General features: G+C 54.1%; 1 protein-coding gene and 1 long non-coding RNA gene across 2 annotated transcripts in view; both read left to right on the forward strand.

The window, feature by feature from the left end:
* Positions 1 to 22,063, forward strand: part of SMAD6 (SMAD family member 6) — a 75,468-nt gene that overhangs the window by 39,224 nt on the left and 14,181 nt on the right. The window lies entirely within an intron of this gene.
* LOC140623166 (uncharacterized) lies at positions 1,732 to 4,149 on the forward strand. Its single transcript, XR_012022824.1, has 2 exons — positions 1,732 to 2,275; positions 2,956 to 4,149. It is a non-coding gene; the product is annotated as an uncharacterized lncRNA (long non-coding RNA).

The raw sequence follows: 22,063 nt of genomic DNA on the forward strand, positions 1-22,063 counted from the left end.
CTGTCTCACGGTTGTGCAATACTCACCAAGACCCCAGGTCTGGACATGTAGGTTGTCGCAGAGATTTTTTTTTTTTTTTTTTAAACTATCATAAATACTGCGGCTTGGCGAGCATCCTCGTGCATATGTCTGTGTGCATCGGTGGTTATTTAGGATAAGTTCCTAGAAGTGGGGCTGCTAGGTCAAAGGCCATGCAGTTAAGGTCAGAATGCCCTCCGGAAAGGCCGTATCCGTTTTCTCCCCCAGCAGCCGTGGAAGAGAGGGCCCGGATCTTGTAACTCACAACCCTTTGCTATTTCCAAACTGTGAGCCCAGAAAGAGTTGGAAAAAAAAAACAAAAAAAAAAAAACAGAAAAACAAAAAAACCACTGCACTGGGAGCGACTTCCTGCCAGAGGAAGGGAGGCATTTGGTAAATAGTCCACTCCCAGTTTTTGAGTGGATGCTCTGAGGCCTGCCTTCGGGCCAGGCCACTTGGGAACCTACAGAAAAGCCGAGAGCTGCTCCGTGGTCCCATCCACTGGGCCAGGGGAGACGGTGAACACCTGAAAGGCCACCGGAGCCTGAGCCCTGGCCATGGGACAAGTTCAGGCGGAGGGCAGGGCCACGGCCGCCTGGGCCACCTCCATCCCTAGCATCTGGTCCAGTGCTTGGAAGGGACGAGACGTGCGGTGAATATTTGTCGAATCACAAACAGCAGCTTGTTACCAACGGAAGCCGGCGTGAGCTCTTTGAAGTAGGCTCTGAGTCTTGTTCACAGCTGGCTGTACTCCGCGCCTAGAACAGTGTCCGTTCTCCAGAAACACTGGCCGGGCGAACGAAGGCTCCGTGGGACAGACAAGCCCGAGAAGGTGGTGAAGGGGCAGTCCAGGTCTCCGTGAGGAAGGGGGACGAGGTGTCACTGTGCTGCTGCTCATACGCCCCTCGCCTGTCTCGTCGGTGCTAGAAGGCACTGGCCAGGGAGTCTGGTGCTGGGTTTGTGCCCCAACTCCTGTGTCCCCAGGGTAGCTGGCCACCTGTTGGAGCCTCAGTTTTCTTGAGGGACCAAACTTTGTTCTCAGGGCCTCCTGTGGCTCTTGGGCCAAGGATCTGGGCGTCTGTGGACCAGATGGAGTCAGGGAAGGGTGGCATTTGGCAAGACATCGGCCCCAGACCTCCAGTAAGATGGGAGCCCCGCAGGTGACCTCTGTCCTACCCTAGCCCTGCCCCAGCCCTCAGCAGGGCTCTCTCAGATGGCTGGTGGCCTTCCCTGAGGAGTGGGTATGGAAGTAAGGTGATCCAGCCCTTCTCCAGTGGTGTCCCTCTGTTTTGAATAAGGTGGTGGACTGTTTGAGAGAGGCCTCCTTCTCCCCCTCTCTCTTCCCTCCCTCCCTCTCTCCCATCCCTCCACCTGATTCCCCACACTTCCCCTCTGCTTAGGCTAAGAGAAGCTCTTCCTCCTTTTACTTTGCCATCTTGGGCTTGTAGCCTCAAGATCTGAGTGCTGAGCCCATTTGGTTGGTGAGGACACTAAGCACCAGAAGAGTGAAGCTTGCTGCAGCACCAAGCCCCTGGTGCAGCGGTGGCCCTGGCACAGGGCAGAGAATCAACCCGGGGAGGCTGGGACTTCAGCCCAGCCTCTGCCTCCGGCTTGCCGTGTGACAAGTCCTGTTTACTCTCCGGGCCTCAGCTCATCCACAGAGCGAGAGTGGGTGTGTGGTACATGAGCTCTTGAGCTCCTTCCCACCTCTGCTTCTCTGTCTCTAGGTGAGGATCATGCGGCATCAGATGGGGAGGCCCCTTGCAGTGCCTCTGGGGCCCCGTGGCACCCCCACCCCTCCCCTGCGCCCCACTTCCTGCAGCCACTTTGGAGCCAGAGACAAAGGCCCGCTCTGGGTGGAAGGTGCGGCCAGTGGGGATGTGTGCTGGTGCCTGGCTGGCGGGTCCTGATAAGAGGCCTAGGCTCCCTGTGAATCAGCAGGAGGTGCTGGGAGCTGGGGGAAGATAGGGTACGCTGGCGCCTGTCTCTTCTGCCTCTGCGTGCCCCCTCTGGGACCTCCCCAAGCCCTCTCGGATGGTGAGAGATCCCGTGGCAAATGCCAGACCTATAGAGAGAGCCTTGTGTAACTATGGTGACTCCTGTCCCATTATGTGTTTGCAAGGCTGGGGAATGTTCTGGCCCCAACAGACCCGAGATTCAGAAGGCCGTGGGACCCTCGGGTCCTCTCCTGGCTTGCAGGACAATGTGTAGGATGGGACACGTGTGGGTTTCTGGAAGTCAAAGGTCTCCCTTCCCGGTGAGCTGTTTGTTCCACATCCTCAAGGACCCTGACTTCACCCTATTGTTCCTGCTGCTGATAGAGAGGTTCCAAGCCTCTCTCTGGGTCTGTGCTGGGGTGGGGGTAGGGGGGTCCTGGTGTTAACAGCAGGGGGCCGGGGGTTTGGGGTTGGTGTGTGTGCACCTGCTTGTGAAAAGGCATCCGCTCACTTGTTTGCTTATTCAGGGAAGATGTCATTTGGGGACGCTCTCTTGCTATGCGGGAGGCTGAGATAGTGACTGCCTGTGCTTATGTATCTTGAGTTTTGTCCAACTGAGGTTCAGCTGTTTCTGGCTGTGGCCAACTTCATGCCCTTGGTGGGCATGGTGGTTAAACTGCTCAGGTGGCTCGTCAGGGATGAGCCATTCCGGTGACCCCAGTGGTGAATCCAGCATCTCCCCACTGGGGATTCAATGAGACAGTTGAGTCAGTGTTAAGTGTGAAGAATTGAATTCCCCAGAGTTGGCATTGGGGTGCAGAGGTGATCCCAGAATTCAAAGGCACTGGCTCTGAGAGATTAATCTTGTTTTAAAGCGTTAATAAGGGAAGGCTATATTCAGGCTACTTTCTGGGAGATACAAATGCATTTGGGTGTTGAGTGTGTCAGTTACTGGTTTGACAATAATCATAACGCAACATTCCTCTGGCCTGGTTTTCAGTTTACAAAGAACAATTCAATGATCCAATTGATCTTCTATGAGAGGCTCCAGCTGGGAAGACAAAACTCTTAGCTCCACTTGGCAAGTGGGGAGACTGAGGCTTGGCAGAGGGTACACAGTTTGCTGAGGTCATGCATCCAGCCGGTGGGGTGTAGATGAGCTTGGGCCTCTGGCTTCCAAGGCCTGGCCCTTGCTGCCACACACCCCAAGAGCCTCATCTGCCCCCCTGCCAACGAGCCCATCCTGGTTTTTGGCCCCCTTGGTGAGCAGGAAGCTTGGACCGGACTCCTCGACAACCCTGTGGAGTGGCCGGCCTTGTTCTCTGGGGTGTTCCCCAGTGGTTGAAGGACTTCACAGCCAGGGGGCTGGAGATGCTGTTTACAGAGCCCACCGGGCCGTTGTCACCCTCCCACCCATCCGCTAGCTTTGCTGCTTCACCTGGAGATTATTCACAGCAGATTCTTAATTCTGGGTTTGTTTTGTCCTGACACCTGGTTTCCCTCACGGTCACAGACTTGTGAAAAAGTTGAAAAGTGAGTGGCATGAATTTGGTAGAGGTTGAACAGAACACCCCACCTTGGAATGCGGGGTACATGCAGGAGACTTGGAGGTCATCAGGCAGCAGGGGTTATCTCCAGTGGTCCCTTCTGCTCCAGCCACCAGTTCCTCAGAGGATGGACTGTAACCATCCGACCTGTGTGGGGGGCCACGGGGTCACCCTTCTCACTCCTGCAGACATGGCCAAAAGTTTTCCCTGAGGGCTTTTTGGGTCCTCCCCCTCCCCTTTACCCCAGCGCTAGGCTGTGTTTGGAGGGCACACACAGCCACCCCCATAGCCTAGCTTGCCCCCCCCTGCATCCAAACCTCTCCCCAAATCATGAATCCTGCCTGGGTTCCATAAATCACCCTAAGAGCACATTCCTTGGGGGATTTGTAAAATAATCAAAATATTTGGGGAAAAGACCTTAAGATTACTTATGGCTATTAGTGGGATCCATATATTTTGGCACCAAGCATGGCTTAATTGAAAAAATATGTGTGCTTGGTGATTTCTTTCTTTCCTTTTTTTTTTTTTTTTTTTTTTTTTTTTTATAAGGAGTAAGCCCAGAGAGAAGGGTGGTTAGGGAAAAAAAACGGAGGAATTGAATATCAAAAGGGTTTGTGTGGAGGAGCTGTTTACAGAATTGTGGAAAATATAATGCTAAATGGAAAGTAAGCCCTTGCCTATATAGTCTGGGATTATTAATAGAACTGAATTACCACGCACATAATGAACCTTTTAAGAGACCTGGGACAGCTTTCCCCGTTGCAAAACTAGTTTCCTTCGAATAGCACCATTCACGCTGCTAAGGGCATTGGGTTACAACAATAAATAAAAATGAACAGTGCCCTGAGAAATTCAAGGAATGCACCAACGTTTCAGTGATTTAGTATGAGAAAACACTACTTAAACATTTAATTGAATCGCGTACTTTCATCTTTAAAATGTGAGCGTTTGAACTGCCACCTGAGTCTTTCTCTTCGCTTCATTAGATTGCCAGGCTCCTGGGGGGAGGGGTCGTGCTCCTGCCCCTCCCCGGGCTTTCCCCCCTTCCCTCCCCCTCCACTGCATCCAAACTCACTTTTGCCCAGATCATCAGGAAAAGGAGACTGGGCTGGGAGTTCCCTTGCAAAGCTGTAGAGAGAGCTGTAGAGATGAGGCAGGCTTTTCCAGATGCCCTGACTTGGTGTTAGCTTTCGGAGCCTGGGTAAGTCACTGCCCTTCCCTGAGACTCAGTTTCTCCTCTGTTAAAAGAGGGGCTTGGATTAGAGAGCTTCTGGATCTTTGTCACAGGACACGTGCCTGGTGCTCAGGTTCCCCAGGTGCTAATGTTGTGCCTTCCTGGTGAAAGATGATTGGCGGAGGAGCTTCTAAAGGCCCAGCCGGGTCTGGGAGGTCAGGGACACACTGACCACTGGGCACCTCCTGGGGCTGGGCCATGTGCTTGCTACAAGTTGCCTCATTGGATCCTCTAGGATTAGGGACGTTATGATTCTTTTTTTAAAAAAACAATGTATTTATTTATTCCTGAGAGGCAGAGACATAGGCAGAGGGAGAAGCAGGCTCCCCATGGGGAGCCCAATGCGAGACTCGATCCCAGGACCCCGGGATCACACTCTGAGCCAAAGGCAGACGCTCAACCACTGAGCCAACCAGGGACCTCATGATTCTAATCCCGGGAGGTGGCCTGGGCTGACACCTGCTGAAGGACGCCGTGTCCCAGGGTTGAGTCTGTGTGTGTACCCCGTCGTTCCAAGTTCCAGACAGTGGAGCTGGCGAGGGCCTGCTGATGGGTTGGGCTCCGTGTCTAAGAGAATCGGGGGAGATCATGGGTCTCCCACACATGTGCCACCCTTGACCAGGTGCTGTCCTTCGAGGTTACTGTATGTAAATGAGAAGCACACATAGGCACTTCCTAGACTGTTCACTGCAGGCGGGGCTGTGGGTCTCTCCTCAGAGTTTAGCCAGTGGCCCTTACGGAGTGCCTGGCCTGCCCGGGGCCTGCTCTGAGCTGCTGTGGGGGATACAGAGAGGCTGTGCTCCACCTTGCCCTCGAGGGGCTCCTCGCGATCTGTTTTTGCACTAAGAGGAGCTGTGTGACCTTGGGCAAGTCGTCTGTCACTAAGACTCATAACCTCCATCTGGATGCCTAGGAGCCCCCCCCCCCCCACCAAATACCTTTTTCTTGCTGAGTGTCTTCATGAACTGTTTTATGTCTTGCATCCCAGCTAGAGTTGAGTGTTTCCATGTGGCCAGTGACTACTCACGGAATGAGCCGTCCCAGGTTCATTTTGTTCCATCTGTAGGCGTCCCCCAGGAGCTTGGCCTGTGCCTGGCACGGAGGGTGCAAAGCAGAGAAGACCTGACCCCTGATCCCGTGGCACTTCCTGTCTCTCTAGGAGCCTGGGCTTGGAAATGGCTCCTGCAAGCTATGATTTGTTTGGTGCCAGGACAAGGTTTTCTTAGCTTGGCTATTCCCAGAAGCAGACCCTGAGACAAAAATCTGAGTGCACAGTTTATGGGGGTAAAGGGTGGGCTCAGGAAACAGTAGTAGGAGAGCGGGGAGGGGGCAGGAGCATGAGGAAGCCAGGTAGTGTGTGGGCACTTGGAGCTGAATCCTGCTGCGAACTTGGGGGAAATAAATCCAGCTCCCCTTGAAGTTATCCCACCCGAGGGCCGAGAGAGCTGGGGCATTCGCCTGCCAGTCCTGGGGTATTCATTTCTAGCACTTCCCAGTCGGCAGGCAAAGCAAGGACCCGGTGGCCAGGGCGTGGCTTTGGACAGAAGCAGGTGTTGGCATTAGGAAGCCAGGCCGTGCGCTGGCTCTGTGAGGGCCTGGGGGACGTGGGCAGAGCGCCAGCAGAAGCTCAGCTCATTTAACCGGTGTTTACTGAGCACAGACTATGCGGCGGCAGGTGGGATGGGGTCTGTCGCTGCCTCTTTCACAAGAGGACACTGAGGTTCATAGAAACTAAGACTGAAACCTGGGGCTCCGGAGGGCCTGGGCCACACTGCCTTCCCTGACAGGTGTGGGTGTCAAGGTCAGTGCAGATTGCAAAGCCAGCCTGGGGGCGGGGAGGAGGGGAAGCCCTAGCAGGGTGGGGAGATGGACCAGCCGAGTCCCCTGGCGAGTCCCCTGGCGAGTCCCCTGGCGGTGGCCCTCACCTCTCGGGCAGGCTGCTGCATCAAGATCCTGAGCTTGCTAGGGCCCTACGCACTCAACTGCAGCTCCTGATTCGCGCAGGAGCGTCTGAACCCCCCTGGCCCTGGCGGGGTAGCAGTGCTGGAGGGGCTTTGGCTGCCAGCCAGCCCAAACCTTTGTTTTGTTGAGAAGAGGAAACGGTCCGGAGACACCAGTGACTTTCCCAAGTCACACAGTGACTTACTGACAGCTAGAAGCTCAGCCAGGCCCTGGATGGCCAGCTTGCTTTTCTTCCCACTCCTTCCGTAGCAAGCTGCTGTGTGAAGTACGCTTTATTGTAGTCGATTATAAACAATAAAAATCTCTTATATTTAGTGGTGCCTTTTTTTCCTTTTTCTTTTTGGATGGTGCTTTTTTTTTTTTTTAAGACTTTATTTATTCATGAGAGAGACACAGAGAGAGAGGCCGAGACACAGCAGAGAGAGAAGCAGGCTCCCTGCAGGGAGCCCAGCGTGGGATCCGGGGACTCCAGGATCACACCCCAAGCCAAAGGCAGATGCTCAACTGCTGAGCCATGTGGGGGTCCCGCTTTTTTTTTTAAAGCAGTTTACCTGGGGCGCCTGAGTGGCTCAGTTGGTTGTGTGTCTGCCTTTGGCTCAGGTCATGATCCCGGGGTCCTGGAATCAGGCCCCACCTTGGGCTCTCTGCTCAGCAGGGAGTCTGCTCCTACCTCTTCCTCTGTGTGCGCTCTCTCGCTCTCTCTCGCTCTTTCTCAAATAAATAAAATAAAATCTTAAAAAAAATTTTTTTTAAATGAAAGCAGTTTCAAACTTAGCTCTTCATTTGCTCCTTAGGCAAACTGTCATCGCCCACTTCCAAGCTGGAGTGATTGAGGCCTAGGAAGCTTGCTTGGGTCGTGGGATGCTCAGGGCAGTGATCGCTCTGCCATAAGCAGGACTCAAGTGGGTCAGGTGGGTCAGGTGGGTGCCAGAAGCCTTCTCTGGGAGGTTCCCTCCCTGCTCTACAATAGACCGCAGATGTTGTTGCAGGGAGGGTTCTGGGGAGAAAGTTGTGGGCTGATGTTGGAAGACTGGGGTTCGAGGCTTCTGCTGGCCCTGGCTCGCTGTGTCACAGTTGGGAGTCATGTCACCTCTGTGCTCCGAGTTCTTTCCCGAGGGTAGATGGTCTCACGTCACTCCCTCCTCCCGCCGTAGCTCTAGCCTCTTCTCTCAAAATGCTCACAGTTAATGGAAGCAGATTCCTAAATTAAAGATTACGTCCAGAAATGTGTGATAAAGGTCTGAACAGATTGCTGTGGGATCCCAGCAGGAATTGCCTAGGCGAGTGTGGGAAGGCTTCATGGAGGGGGTGATGTTGCACTCTGGGCAGGGGGCAAGTGAGAGATACTCCAGGGAAGGGGTGCAGGGGATGACAGTAGCATTTGCCAGACATGTACCAAGGATGCCATACTTTCTGCATGTGTCTTACGCAGCCAACCCTGGGAAGGTTGTTTAATTACTACCATTTTGCAGGTGAGGTTCTCGGCCCCCAGAGAGGGGAGATAGCTTGTTTAGGGTCTCGGGATCAGGTTTTAAAGTCCCTTGGCTCCCTCCTGCCTGTCCCTAGCCTCCCATGCCACTGCGACAAAGGTGCCAAGGCCTGATCAGACCTTCCTGGCACTTTTAGCATCTTAGATCTGCAAGAGGTGAGGCTGTGAGTGGTCCTGTAAATAGGGCATGCCCAAGGTGGAAGGGGACAGTCCCAGTGCCCACCTCAGTACCAGCCACCTCGTCCCCATAGCCTGTCCTGGTGTCATCCTAGCTGTAGGATCTGGACGGATTTGGGCCTTCTATGAGTTGGGCATCTCCAAGGAGCCCCAGAACCCTTAGCACCATCCCTCGGGCACATCTCTCCACCTCTCTACTCCTTCCTTGGCTCCCTTGGGAGCCTCTGACATATGCCAGGGGCAACCAGGTGTGGCCAGGGTGGCCTCGGCATGCCTGCTCCTCTTCTAAATCCCCGGGCAGCCTTTTCTAAGGGTCTGGCTTCATGGGCCCGAGTTGTCGGGCCTCATTCAGCTCAAGACTTCATCCCACAGGCAGGGTCCCTGAGGCTCTAAGAAGGGAAATGACTTGCTCCAAGTCCTATCATACTAGGGACTGGGCCAGATCCGTGGCTAGGAGCAACCGTGGAGGACCTCTAGCCCTTCACCATGGTAGGATGGTTAATGGGATCCAGTATTTGCCCCCACCTTGCACAGCTCAGGGACCCTCCATTGCAAAGGTCTTCACAGACTTGAGGAGGAAACTTTAAAAATTGTTTCTCTTCTTCTTGCAAGGGCTTCACCACTCTTTTGGAGATTTGTGGCATAGGGGTTTGCTGAGGGAGAGAGCCGCAGCTGGCCGAGGCAAAACTTCCATTTCCTCGTCTACCTTCCTGGTACTGCCTGCCTTCATCATCAGGGGGTCCCAAAAGGCAACATGTAGGGTGCTTGGGAGCTCACGCTCCAGGGCCACAGGGCAGCCTGGCCCCTCCCATGGCTCATCTGTCCTAAAAAGGTAGGAATAATGGTAGTCTGACCTCATGAGAATGAGTTAATAATACAGGAATATAGTAAATGCTCCATAAGTGGGTAATATTGTTACCCAGTCCTCTGAGACACACCCCTCGTCTCTGTCCATCTGGCTCTGTTGTGTTCTCCGGACTCCCTCAGCCGCTGCCACTCTTACGGAGTGGGCTGGCCTCATGCTAGTGCTCTCCTGAAATTAAAGACTGGGGTTGAGCTCTCACGCCTACTTGCAAAAAGCTCAAAGTTTGCCAGGCTGCAGGTGACACTACCTGGGGAGTGGGCGGGCCCTCGCTGCCCTGCAGGAAGCCTTTTTTTTTTTTTTTTTTTTTTAAGGATTTTATTTATTTATTCATGAGAGACTCACACAGAGAGAGGCAGACACAAGCGGAGGGAGAAGCAGGCTCCCTGCAGGAAGCCTGACGTGGGACTCCATCCCGGGTCTCCAGGATCATGCCCTAGGCTGAAGGCACGCTAAACCGCTGAGCCACCAGGGAAGACTCTTAAAGTGGACGGGGGTTAACACTTACTTCTTCCTGGACCAGCTGCTGCTTGCACACAAACACACACAGTGCACTCGATTCCTCATGGGACGTATATAACGGGCAGTACTTGGCAGGAGCTCAGTAAATGCTTGTGCCCGCTTTATTCTATGTCCCTCGGCCGTCTTATCAGGTGGGTGCCTTCTGTGCCAGGTGTTGTAGGGTGATGTGGGAAAAGGCCTCCTAGCTGTTGAGCACAGAGTCGGGCATTTTATCTAGAGTACCTCCTAATCCTTACAACCACGGGTTGGGGGGTAAGAATGTAGTTAATTATAGTCCCCATTGTACAGGTGAGTTCACTGAGGTTCAGAGAAAAGACACATGTTGTTGCACATTCACTGAGGTGACAGTGCAAGGGTTAAAGGTCTGTTTGAGACAACACTGCAGGGGATCCCTGGGTGACTCAGTGGTTTAGCACCTGCCTTCGGCCCAGGGCCTGATCCTGGAGTCCTGGGATCGAGTCCCACATCAGGCTTCCTGCATGGAGCCTGCTTCTCCTTCTGCTTCTCTCTCTCTCTCTCTCTGTCATGAATAAATAAATAAAATATTAAAAAAAAAAGAAGAGAGACAACAGTGCAGAGGACAAGATGAAGGCTTATGGCTCCCTGCAGAGGCAGCAGTGAGTAGCAGTGGGGCCGGCAGGGGGGCTTCTGTGGTTTGGGGGTATCGTGTGTCTCATCTTACCAAGGAGGTAAGACTTGGGGCTACGGGTGGCCTGCTTTGTTCTGATCCCCAATCCCCCCTCTGCCACTCACGTGCTGTGTGACCTTAGGCAAACCCCTTTCCCTGTCTGGGCCTATAAAGATTACACACTCATTCAGTCCCTCTTTGGATTTTCTGGAAACTCTGGCAGCAGATCAGTTGTGTGCAGAAAGGAACTGTCTCTTTATTGGTTCCAGTACTGTCCTTGCTCTTCAAAAGCTCCTTTGAGGTGTGGGGATCACGGCTCAGCCCTTGAGGGTCACCTTCATGTCGAGCGGCCACCACCAGGCCGGGGATCGGACAGAAATTCCTGTCACAGGAAGGTGCCCAGCGGGCTGTCATGGATTCACGAGCTCTGGCAGCATGAGTGCAGGGCCACACTCACCCCGAAACCCACAAACCACGGCCACTCTTGGTTGCTGGGCCTCAGTTTCCTCTTTTGTACCAGGAGAGGAGAGGGGATGACTTGGATCTGTGGTTTTCAAACTTTTGGGTGCTGCTCCAAAGCACGAGGGGTGGAGTCGCTCGCTGTACTCTTAAAACTACCTTAGATCCTGGGCTTAACAGAGAGATTCTGTGTAGGGGAGTCGGGGTGGGCATTCCACTGCTAAATAAGAAAACACATTTGAAGAACCAAGTAGATGATCCCTTCCCGACCCGGTCTCTTTTATGATGAACATATTATTCTGCTAAGCTCATCCTTGGATGAACCCCCTGGGATCCGCAGAGCCGGAGGACGGGGTGCTGGGTGGAGGATGGAGGGCAGGATCCTGAGTATTACGGGCCATATCCGGGATTGCTTACGTCTGTGAAATTGCCACAGCAGCCATCTGCTTACCTGCAGAAACGGCCCTCTGGGCTCCACGTGGAAGAGCCCACAGCACATCCTTGGGCTTGTGAGTGCTCCGTGTTTTACCAGGTGCTCACCAGTCATCTCCCAGCACCGGCCTGGGCAAGCAGCCACTGTTTCCGCCCGCCGGCCCCCTCCTCCCCCCCCATTTTAGGGATGAGGAGCTGAGGGCCAGAGGAGGAGGAGCCCTGGCCCAGGTGAGGGTCTGGGTGAGTGGCAGGGCAGTGGCAGTACAGGACGGGTAATCCCTCCTCCCTGGGTGCACGGGGCTTGGCCCCCACCTCCGTATGGGGCTTCAAGCCAGGGGAACCCACAGTGGGGTTAAACAGAAAGGCCTCCTGGAGGAAGGAAAAGATTCCCAGAGTTCTGTGCTTCAAGCCATTTTGGTAAAAAAACCTAATTAGAGGTGACAATGGTGACTTTGTCTGTGTGCTCACTTTTTCCCCCCTCTTCCCCACACCTCCCCCTTCTCTCTGTCCCTCATTTGTTACATCCATGGGAAAACTAGGTAACGTTATAATTACTGAAAATATTGTGGGTCCGTGGAAGCTAGGGGGAGGGGCGTCCCTGGGAGTGCAGGAGGCCCTTCTTTAAAAAAAATTTTTTTTTTTTTTAGGTTTTATTTTATTTTTTTCCTTTTGTTTGGAAACGGAGCCCTTTGCAGTCATGCTGTCACAGTTAAAATAAGGTTTAAATTACAGGCCAGCCCGTGGCTTTTCCCCTTTCTTTCAGAATTTTTGCCAACTTGCAATTTACTTAATGAAATCCTGCTATTCCGTTTAACGGGGATATTTTTTGCAGATGTTGATTTAACTTAGCTTTGCAAAATATGTGAACTGTACCGTTTCTTTTCCTATTTTTAACGGTCTCAGGATTCTGGTTCAGCAACTCCACAGGCTTTGCCATGCCAACAGCGGTGTTTACTCCCATCCCTTGAAAATATTTGTTTTCCATTGCTCTGTCCGCCCTCCCCTCGGTCCCACATATCCACAAAGGGGAGGGGTCCCCTGCCGCAGCAGCGTCTTCCAGCGGAGGCGCAGTCAGGTTTCGGAATGGTTGGAATTGGGCTGATGGAGCTGGAAGGAACATCGGAGCTTCTTACAGTCCAAACCCCTTGTTTTGAAGAAACAGACACTCAGAGTGGGGAAGTGACTTGCCTAAAGTCACACAGCAAATTAGGAGCAGGGTGGCTTGAGGCCTAAGCTGACTCCTCTGCACAGAGGTGAGAGTGGGGGACTGAGGGCTCTTGCCTTGTGGCTCTTTTGGCTGTTTCTGCTCCCCAGGAAGAAACTTCTTCCCCCAGGGAGCTTTGGGCCTGGAGCATCCTGTGCTGGGAGGGAAGTTCTACTTCATGTCTATCCGAGGCAGCTGTGACACAGTGGGAAAATCTCCCACGAAGAGTCCTGAGACCCTTGGGGCTTGGGGCAGAGCTTCTGCTGCCGATTAGCTTCTGTGACCTGGGGAAATTGCTTAATCTCCCCGAGCCTCAGTTTCTCCTTCTGTACCGTATGGGTGAGAGTCTCCCTCCCAGACCGTTGTAAGGGGAGGAGGAGGATGTGAGAAGGTCTAGCATAAAGCACAGCAGGTGTCCAGGGAATGCTGCTGTAAAATCCTCGCGGACTTTCAACTCTGGTACCCAGAGTAGGACACCGGCGGAGAGGTGTCTTTGGGTGTCCAGCGTCTGTGTCAGAGACGGCAGGAAATGCCCCTTCCCTTTCTCCTTTGGGGACCTCCTCCAGCCACCGTTTCTTTAATGAGGAGTCACCCAGAATGACAGGGACTTGTGTGGCGTCAGGAGACAGTGGACAAATATTTGGCATCTTGGGGCAGAGGCCCAGAGACGACAGCACAGCATGAGGCCAGGGCAGCACTCCTGATGGCTCCTGGAGGGGGGAGCATCTCACCCCCTGAGGGGGGCCTGTCCCCCACTACCCAGGGCAGCACTCCTGATGGCTCCTGGAGGGGGGAGCATCTCACCCCTGGGGGGGGGCCTGTCCCCCACTCCCCAGGGATCACTCCTGATGGCTCCTGGAGGGGGGAGCATCTCACCCCTGGGGGGGCCTGTTCCCCCACTCCCCAGGGATCACACCTGATGGCTCCTGGAGGGGGGAGCATCTCACCCCCTCGGGGGGGCCGTCCCCCACTCCCCAGGCCCCTGTCAGGGCCTCGCCCACAGCCTCTCAGAGGTCTCCGAGGTCTCATGTGGCCCCTGCTCCGGGAGGGAGCCCCAGGCCATCCTGGGGGCGGGGCTGGCAGGAGAGCAGGGGCAGTGGTTCAGCGCAGGGGGCGCGGGGCTGGGCCTGCCCGGAGCACGCATTCCGCACACACGCCCTGGATGCCGGAATGTCCGCTGAGCTGGAGGAAGTGCTGGCAAGACAACAGAGCCGCGGGGAGCGCAGTGGGCCGGGCACTGGGGCCGGGGCCCTCTGGAAACGTGGAGATGGCCTGGCTGGGGCCAGGGCGGGAGGGCCGCCGCCTGTGACCTCAGGGAGCCGCTTCCCAGTTTCTGGTCAGCCTGACGGAGAGGCCCGGAGCCTCCCTGCAGCAAACTGCCCATTATATAAACTCCATTTATATAAAGTTGTTGTTGTCTTCGTATCTGCGAGTGGAGGTGGTGGGAAGGAAAGTGTGACTGGGACTTTTGTTGACTCTAGAATTCATCATACGGATCCTTGTGTGTTCATGACTCTTGGTCCTTTAAAGCTCCTTTCTGTCGTTAAATATAAAATCGTGTGTCATCGCGCAAGTAATGGACTTACATTCTCTTTATATAAAATTCAAAATACACTGATAAAGCAGAAGTCTTCCTTTCTGCACCCCCCCACCCCCAAATCCCACTTTCTTCCTGGGAGTTAACTACTCTAAACGACAAAACATGGTAGATTAAAAAAACCAAACAACAAACAAAAAGCAGGTAACAAACGTAAGGCAAGTTTAGACACTAGCGACAATAGATGTAATAGAAGCTCTCAAGTATATGCTGGATTTCCAGAAGAGACACACCTAAACAAAATTATATAAGAAGGTCCAGGGGTCCCTGGGTGGCTCAGAGATTGAGCATCTGCCTTTGGCCCAGGGCATGATCCTGGAGTCCAGGGATCGAGTCCCACATCAGGCTCCCTGCATGGAGCCTGCTTCTCCCTCTGCCTGTGTCTCTGCCTCTCTCTGTGTCTCTCATAAATAAATAAAATCTTAAAAAAAAAAAATAATAACGAAGCACCTTTATACACCTAACAGCGTAGCTTTGAAATATCTAAATCAAAGATCGACAGAAATCAGAAAAAGAATTTGACAAACCCTCAGAAGAATAAGACTTTATCACACAGGGCTTTCAGAACTTGACAGATCCAGTGGACAGACACAGAGAATCGTGAACGACACTGTAAACTTGTTGATATATATGTATTTTCAGACCCTTGTCTCACCGTACTATACCAGGTCTTTGCTCAACCCTTGGATTTTTTAAACTAGAGCGGTCTGTCTTATCTTAAACGGGCTTGACAAAGATCAGAAGAAAAAGCTCCAGAGCTTCAGCACTGCGTGCTTTGTGCAGTCCTAGATTCCCACTTAGAAAATCCACCTGCCGCCTTGTATTTGTCACTCCCAGGTGTGGCCACCGTTCCTACCCTTAATGAGCCAGTGGTCTTTGGGGGGGGTGGGGTGTGCACCCACGAAACAGCGGGGAACAGTCAGGTCCCTGACCCTCCGTGCCCACCTTTGCGTGGCTCCTTATGCCTGCACCACGACACAAGTGCTCAACACCAGTTGGATATTTGAGATCTTGTATGGTCTGGCCCTTGCCAACGTCTGTATGCTTTTTTCTCCATGAGCCCTACTGTGTTGTGTTGTCTGGCCACAGGAGACTGTTTTGCCTTGTCTTCTCCTGCCGGAGCACCTTGGCCCAGGCCATTCCTCACCCTGGAGCACTGCTTTCTTTCCCCTTCCCTTCCTTTCCCCTCCCCCACGCTTGGCTGTCCACCCCTAGATGGATTTGGGGGTCCAGCCTTCTTTGCCTCGTGCCCCTCATTCATAAATGAGCATTCTAATGCCCTTCGGTAGCCTCATGCTCTCTTCCCTGGACTTGGAGTTCTTAGGGCAGAGGTGCAGCTGGTCTCCTGATCCCCCGGGAGGACAGTTTTGTGCATAGTGTAGGTTCTGGGCAGTCCCGTGGGAGGAAGGCAGCATCTGTGGAGAGCCTCGCTGCCTGCTGCACTCCTGCTGGAGCGGAGAGAGAGGCCAGACTGAATGTTTGTGATTCTGGGCACCACCTTGGATTGGCCAAGAGGCCTCAGGGTCCCCCTTGTCTGCGAAATGGGGCACTAAATACCATCACCTCCTAGGGTTGTTATGGGAACTAGGTGTGCCTGGCACATGATGAGCTTGTAGGACATGTCAGCTATTAGCACAGAAGTCTCCATCTGACAATTCTTTGTTGTGGGTGCTCTTTTTTTTTCTTTTTAAAGATTTTATTTATTTATTCATGACACACACACACACACACACACACACACACACAGGCAGAGACACAGGCAGAGGGAGAAGCAGGCTCCATGCAGGGAGCCTGATGTGGGACTCGATCCCAGGACTCCAGGATCACTCCCTGGGTCGAAGGCAGCGCTAAACCTCTTTGTTGTGGGTGCTCTTGATCCCATTTTGCAGATGGGGAACCCGAGGCCCAGAGGGGCTGAGGCCATTTTTTGGGATTTGAACCGAGGTCCTTGATTCCCAGTCTCACGTGGAGGTGCACACTGACTGACCCGAGGCTCTGTCCTCACACACACCCAGACACAGAGTCAGGGCCATCCGCGGTGGCTCCAGAGTGTCGCCTTCCCTGCCGGTCTCCCGGCCTGGCGCTGGGACCGCCACGTCCGTCTGATGCTAGGAAGTCCCGTTTGGTTCGGTCTCCTTCCTGTCCCTGTCATTCCTCCCTCGAGGAAGCCAGCTCTCTCACTACATGCCAGGCTGGTGAACCCTCCACTCTTGGGACCATGACATATCAGCCAGAAAAGGGGCCTCTTAAATCTTGCAAAAAAACATAGGTTCCCGGGCTCCACCCAGGACCCATGAATCAGAATCTCCAGGGGCGGGGCCTGGGAATCTGGACACAAGGGCCCAAAGCAGGAGAAACACAGGCTGTCTTAACCCTTTTAGTTTTCAAGATAGGAAGCCAGGCCTCCGATTGGGGTCTGCGTTGCGGGGAGGCCCAGTGAACCTGGGCAACTAGAAAGCCCTCTCTGGACCCTTACCTGGCCAGTGGCTGCTGCCCCTTCCCAGGACTGTCCCCACACCTCCTTCCCCATCCCCCAGCCTCAAATCTCCAGCAACCCTGTACAATGGAAGTGGTTGCGAATGGGTGTGCAGAGACCTTTCTGGAAACGCAGGCTCTGCTCGCAGACTTCCTGTGTCTTACAATGTTATCTTCAGAATAGGAAACTTTGCCCCATTTTTGCAACGCACATCCTTTGCCTGAGAGTCTGTGGTGGTGCCGGCCAGCCGGGGCGGGTCACTTCTCAGGCAGAGGCGGGGGTTGCTCCGACTGCGAAGCAAGGAAGGACTCTCTCCTTGTTACCCACAAGAACAAACAAACAGACCCTTTTGCAAAAATAATTCGTGTTGGCTGGACTCATCAGGATTATTTGTTCCTTGAGCTCAGTGGTATCGAGGACCGAGGCTTTCCTCAGAGAAAGGCTTTTCCTAGCTCTGCGGCCTGGCCCTGCTGCCTGACCTCTGGCAAATGATTTCTGCTCTCAGAGCCTCAGTTTCTTCTTCTGTAAAGGAAGGGCGTTGGGCCGAATGGGTCTATAGCCCTGACATTTAGCAAGTCCCCAAGAATCCTGATTTCCCCTAACGTCCTCCAAGTTTCGCTTTGAAAATAAGCATGATGGTGCTGTTAGATGGTATGTTCCATGGCCCTCTATAATTTTCAGAGTTTCCACCAATCCAAGAGTGGCGTGCCCCCTTTACCCTCAACTCCCGGACATTCACAGGACCCATTCGACTGGTGGATGGCTTCCCCAGGTGACAAGGTCCCCTCTGAATTGGGACCAGGGACACAGCCCTCAGAACTCACGGTGGGTGGGGCCTTGCACGGGCTTGCAGTTAGCTACAGGCCCAGGCTGGCGCTCACCTCCTATAGGCCAGCTGCAAAGAATGTTTATGCTGTTTCTTTTACTCCTCTCCGACTGGAAGTCTTAGGGAGGGCTATTTTGGTTTGAGGGAAGAAATATGTGTGTAGAACCCACTAAATAACTTGGAACTGACCAGAAAGAATGATGTTTACAAAAACAAGAGTCTCTCTGATTTCCTTTGACATCTCCGTCATCTCGTCCTCACTTCAGCCTCCAGCACCTCCCTCACCCTGTTAGGACCCGGTCCTCCCAGGGAGCCTTGTGTCGCGGCCCCCTTGCACACAGTAGGCGCTTAGGGAGCACGGGGGAGGAGCCAGCCTGCTCAGCAAACGGCTCTCCTCGCGTCTCTGTGGTACTTCTGTTGGCGGGACCCCAAACCCACAATGAGTGGTTCCTGAAAACATCCGACCCACTCTTTCCCCTCAGGGAATTTGCTTTCAGGGTTTCAGGGTGGAGCTCCACATGTTTGGGGCAGCTCTCGTGGCTGGGTGGGAGCGGTCAGGAGGGGGCGCTTTGAGAAGGTAGAGAGGCTCAGACTGGCCGGAATGACCCACTGGGATGTGGTTCTTGGTGGGTCTTTGTAAGTAAGTGGGTCCATCTGCTGGTTTTACCGTAACAACCAAGAGGAGGGCAAGGGTTGAACCAAGTCGTGCTCAGATTCCAAACGTCCGGACGAAGGTCCTCCGTCTGTGGGTCCATTACAGAGCCCACGGGGTCTGTGGCCAAATGTCCATCTGGCGGCAGGATGCATGCGTGTGCAAGCCCCTGCCTCAGTGTTTTTGTTGGTTTGACTGATAACAATTTCTGAAGCCCCAGAGGGAGGGGCAGAGGAGTTGGCGCAGCAGAGAAAAAGCACCCACCAGTACGCCCGGCTTCCCTGCCCCACAAGATGAGTCCACCCCAGGGGACGCAGCCAAGAGGCCCCTGCTAGCCTCGGGAGCCCCTCCGAGGCTGGCTCCATCGCCCAGCGGATGCTCTCAGGGTCTTGATGATGCAGAAGACATCTGAAATGCTCACAAGGCCAGGAGCAGTAGGCCTCACGTGGGCGGCAATCCCAGGGGGCTCTGCGGAGCCCCTCCAGAGCTAGGAGACAGAAGGTGGAGGGAGAAGAAGAATCTTCTGGCCTGGAGGCCAGGCCTGACTCCCTGCCAAGGTCAGTGCCACTTCAGGGGCTCTGCGTTCCTTGGGGGGGCGGGCTGAGGCTGGCTGGCCGCGGGGTAGCGCCAGGACAGAGGCACCCCAGGGAGACTGGCGGCTCTGGGTCTCCCTGGCACGGCTCTGGTCCCCACGTGCCCGGAGACGCAGGCGGTTGCTCCTGACTCGGTGGCCTTGGGGACCCGCCCGGCCGGAACCTGCCATTCCCCGGTCAGTGCCGCCTCCCCGACTTGGCAGGGCCGCCTGCTGGAGCTGGAGCGGCCCTCGGTATTTCCAGCTTGGCCCCCTGCCCGTCTCTCTGGGGCCTTGCAGTCTGTCCCTCGCGGGCCAGGACCAACACGCCCTCGCAGCTTGACGGCTTCCCAGCCTCCCCCGGGGCCTCTTCCTGCCACCCCGTACTCCTGGGCCTATCTGCGGGCCCCTCACCTTGCCTGCTCCCCAGGAAACAGTATTCGTTGAAAATGCAGCCGCCTCCCCAGTTGAGAGCAGGGGAGCCTGGCTGATGTGTCAGCCACCAAGGAGGCCAGGACTGGCCTTGGTTCATCTACTGCAGTGGCCGCCCGAGGGGTTTCCGCACGGGGTGAGGCCCTCCCCTCCCGCGCTCATGTGCAGTTGCCCTGGTTGGCTGGGGCCCTGGGGCGCCAGGGCCCAACGCCCTAGGAAACATTGCTTCTTTAAGCTGGGTGCGGAGATAACTAGGTGGCAGGGTGGCGTGCTGGAGCTGAGGGCTCCACGCCTTCCTGGGCAGCCTCTGAGGGACCCCGGGGTGCTGGGGGTCCAGCCTTCCAAGTGGCTTCCTCTCCCAGATACGTGGAGAGGGAATAGTGGCAACTTGGGGACTCCTCACCGATGCAGGCAGATTGGATTGGGGGGGGGGGTGATTGCAAAGGCTGCTCTCTAAGAAACCAAGTTTTGTGATTTTCAAATACCACAGACTGTGATGCTAACCGGATAATGTTTCCCGTTGGAGGTCATTTAGAGATGTGCTTGAGTGAACAGATAAGAGCGATTTGTAATCGGTATGCCAGTTGTTTATACAGCCCTCGTAGGATAAACAGTTCTCCCGAACCTTATTTATATTTTGCATTTGTTTATCAAAACTTTTTTTTTTTTTTAACTTCAACCCAGCTGCTTTCGGAATTATTACAAACTCTGGATTTAGGAGTCCTAATTAATGGTACTTTATTGTATGTGCACAATCATTTATCTTGGCAGCATGCGTGCTTTATCCAAGAGCCTCAGCGCTGAGGGTAAGGGAAGCAAAAAGTGTTCCTTCCTCCTTAGAGTGTCAACGTTATGTGAAGACTCCAGGGACAGATTGTCTGTCTTTATCAGATCAAAAACAGTGTGCCAGTGGAGGAAGAAGAAAAGGAGGAAGATGACCAAGGGATACTTGTTGGTGAGGTTGGCATATCGTGGGGGTGTGTATGGGGCCAGTAGAGGAAGGAGAAAAGGAGGAAGATGACTTAGGGATACTTGATGGCACTTTCCAGCAACAACAACTGTTCATCCTTTTTTTTATGATCTGATGTGTTTCCTCTACCATTTTGGTCCTTCACTGGTCTTCATGGCTCACTGTCGACATTCAGCCCGCCAGCCAGCACTGGCATCAGCCTGGTAGCACTACTTCTCATTAGGAATTAAAGGTCCTTCTTGGTCCAAGGGTGTGGCACTGGTCGTAGAAGACCCGTGCTCTGATTTCACACCTGGATCTCACTGTCATGGGGGTGGGGCCCAACTTCACACCAAGGATGGTCATCTTGTTCTGCTGATGCCCAGATTTCTTGGGGCGTTGCCATGCAAAGGCCTCCCAAAGACTTGACCCAGATGAAGAGAGGCCCATACTTCCATACTCTTCCGCACAGTGTCTGCAGGTGCCTGAATGACTTTAACAAACCTGAGCTCAACTGTAGCGTCTCCTGCCTTCAGTCACCCAGCTGCCTGCTCTTCTCCTTCCTCCAGTGAGGACAGCGAGGCAGCAGGTGCAATTAGAGGCAGCACCTTCCTAGCCTCTCATGGCCTCTCAGCTTCAAGTCTTGGGGTCTCCTTTTCTGGCCAGTGAGAATTCTCAGGGGTGGGTTCACCAGTTACCTTCTTCCTGCACGTGTGCACACGTGCACACACACACAGCAACCTTGCATGTCTGGGGGAACATCTCCCCATTGCGCAGATAGGAAACCGAGGCGTGTCAGGGTGTTATGGTGATGGTGGCACCCAGCTTGGGGTGGATCTGGAAAAGAAGGAGACTTCTGGGCATTTGGGGTTCGCGCTGGTATTTTTAACTGGTTTTAAGCGCCCTTTCTTGCAGCGATGGCCACAAGACAGGGCTGGGATGTTGTGCGAGGCTTGATGCGACTAAGGGCCTGGCCCGGGAGCTCCAACTGACTGAGGAGGAAGTGGTTAGGTGGCCAGGAATGCAACCTGCGCCTCCCAGATTAATTAATAATTGAGAGCTGGCCCCCAGCCAGGCGGAGCTGCGAGAGATACAGTGAACAAAGAGTGGTTAACTACAGTGGGGGAAGGAAAAGTTTGACTTTGCCTGTGGCTAAAAGGGAAATTCACAATGGCCGTGATTTATGGGCTGAATTACTTGGGATCCTCCTTAGTGGGCCCAACTTGGGCATGTGCTCCAGGAATGCAGACGCTGGCGGCCTGCAGGGCCATTCGTGCCCACTGGAAGGGAGGAGGAAAGGGTGGGGGGCAGTGTGGCCGGCGCCAGCCTCGGCGGAGGAGGCGCGAGGCACACCCGTGGGAGACGGCAGGGAGAAGGACTGCACCGGCCGCCTGGCGGGGCTCGGGCTGGGCTAGTTGAGTGCCCACCGGGACATGCTCTTTGAGGAGGAACGGAAGGATGGTGGGTGTGGAGGAGGAGTCTGGCTGTCCTGGGTTCCAATCCACACTAAATGGCCGTGTCACCTCCCTGGGCCTCCGTTTGCTCCTCGGGGAGATTATACCTGGGATTGTCATCAGGGTTAAATGAGGTTGCAGCACGTAGACAGTAGCTGCTCCCTAGCAGCTGGATTCCCATAGCATGACTCGAGATGAGGTGTCAGTGACAACCCAGCAAGGGCAGAGGGTACCTGCAGCAACCGAAAGGGTCATTACTTAGCAAATCCCTGTTAGGGTTCGCTGGGCCCATGCGTGCCAGGCATGTGCTGCTAGTTAGGGTAGACCCGATTATTCAGCCTCCTTCCCCAAGACTCCCTTCGTGCCTGCCCGTGATTCAGGAAAGACACTCGTCTCTCTCACCAGCACTCAGGTCTCCTCAGCTGCAAACAGCCCCCCAACAGGGGGAGGTAGTGCTAGAAGGCACTTGGGCATTGCCATCAGTTGGGTTCAGCCCGGATGTCTTCTGGGCTTCTTGTCTTTTCTGGAAGAAATCAAGGATTAAGAAGTGGATCGTGGCAAATAAGCCATATGCCCCGCTTAGCTGAAGTTAGCCACTTGGGAGACCAGGTGAAGCACATCGCTCTCGTATCATT

This window comes from Canis lupus, chromosome 32 (genome assembly GCF_048164855.1).
Source record: "Canis lupus baileyi chromosome 32, mCanLup2.hap1, whole genome shotgun sequence".
NCBI lineage: Eukaryota > Metazoa > Chordata > Mammalia > Carnivora > Canidae > Canis > Canis lupus.